A 1345-nucleotide genomic window follows, 5' to 3' on the forward strand; every position below is an offset into this window, starting at 1 on the left:
ATGTATGATGGGGAAGGCACTCCAAATAAGAAAAACCATGAATAGAAAAGTCATCCCTAAAGACTTCAAGAAAAACATTCACCATGTAAAAGAAAATTCTCATCATACGTTGAGGTTCTTTAGACGGTTTAGCATCCTTTATAAAATGAATATGATGTTGTAAAATGGAAGAGCTTAGACCTTTGATATTTGTGATACACCAACCCAATAGTTCTCTATTATTATTCAACAGTGTGATCAACTCTTCTGCTTTGTCAGAAATTAAATCAGAAATTGGGCACTTTGTTTTTGAGGGGCACCAAAGTGATTTTGTGTGGAATAATTGCTTAATCCTGAAAAGTTAGGATGATTCTTCCACCCAGGATTGTATGTGTTACTGTACGGGTTTGGAAACATCGCATTTGACATTTTCATGTTGGCCTCCAGAATAGTTTGGATATTCCTCAATTACATGTATAGGAGACTGACACCATGCACACATAGCAATAGATTTGTCAATAAAATGTGCTTGACTTGGTGGTGGTGGTGCAGCTTTAACTACCAAAGTCTCTAACTTTTTCAAAAGACTATCTATGTGTGCTTCCTTATGAACTTGGCTATCAACAAAATATCCCTTACTAGTCCTTTTAGACTCTTGGGTTGACTCCCATTCTCTAGTTCTATCTGCTAGGTCTAAAAGAAATTCCCAAGCTTCGGAATCATCAGTGAAATATGTAAATCCTGTGGGGCACATAGATTCCAAGAGTTGCTTTGTTTGATAATCGATACCCTCATAAATTATTTGGCATAAATGCCATAATTCTATACCATGGTGAGGGCATTCTTGGAGAAGGCTTTGAAACCTCTCCATTACCTTAGTAAATGACTCATTGGGTTTTTGACAAAATTGAAGAATATAATTTCTTATTTTATTCGTCTTAGAGAAAGGAAAGAATTTCTTCAAGAATAGGACAGTGAATTGTTCCCATGTGATAATGCTATCCCTAGGTAAGCTATAAAGCCACTTTTTGGCTTGATCCTTTAATGCAAATGTGAATCGTAGTCTTACAGCATCATCAGTGAGCTGTTGTACTTTCATAAGGACACAAACCTCATCAAACTCCCTAAGAAACAAATATGCATCTTGATCAGGTAACCCATGAAATTGGGGTAACATACACAAAAAATGAGATTTGAGCTCAAAATTATTACCCCTCACTTCAGGTAAACGTATATAGGAAGGTTGTGCAGATCGGGTTGGATAAAATCTATCCCTAAGACTCTTAGGTGGAGGAGGTGGAGGTAGGTCTTCCATGGTCAAGGTAGACACTCAGACAATTCTATTTGTGGAATCACGAGTCCAGAC

At 37.1% G+C, this 1345-nt stretch overlaps 1 non-coding gene across 1 annotated transcript; it reads left to right on the forward strand.

The window, feature by feature from the left end:
- Positions 1–803: 803 nt before the first annotated feature.
- LOC149022830 (small nucleolar RNA R71) lies at positions 804–910 on the forward strand. The gene has a single exon (XR_016172657.1). It is a non-coding gene; the product is annotated as a small nucleolar RNA R71 (small nucleolar RNA).
- The last annotated feature ends 435 nt before the right edge of the window (positions 911–1345 follow it).

Source organism: Hakea prostrata, chromosome 3 (genome assembly GCF_041222555.1).
Source record: "Hakea prostrata isolate BN-2017 chromosome 3, UWA_Hpros_2, whole genome shotgun sequence".
Lineage (NCBI taxonomy): Eukaryota > Viridiplantae > Streptophyta > Magnoliopsida > Proteales > Proteaceae > Hakea > Hakea prostrata.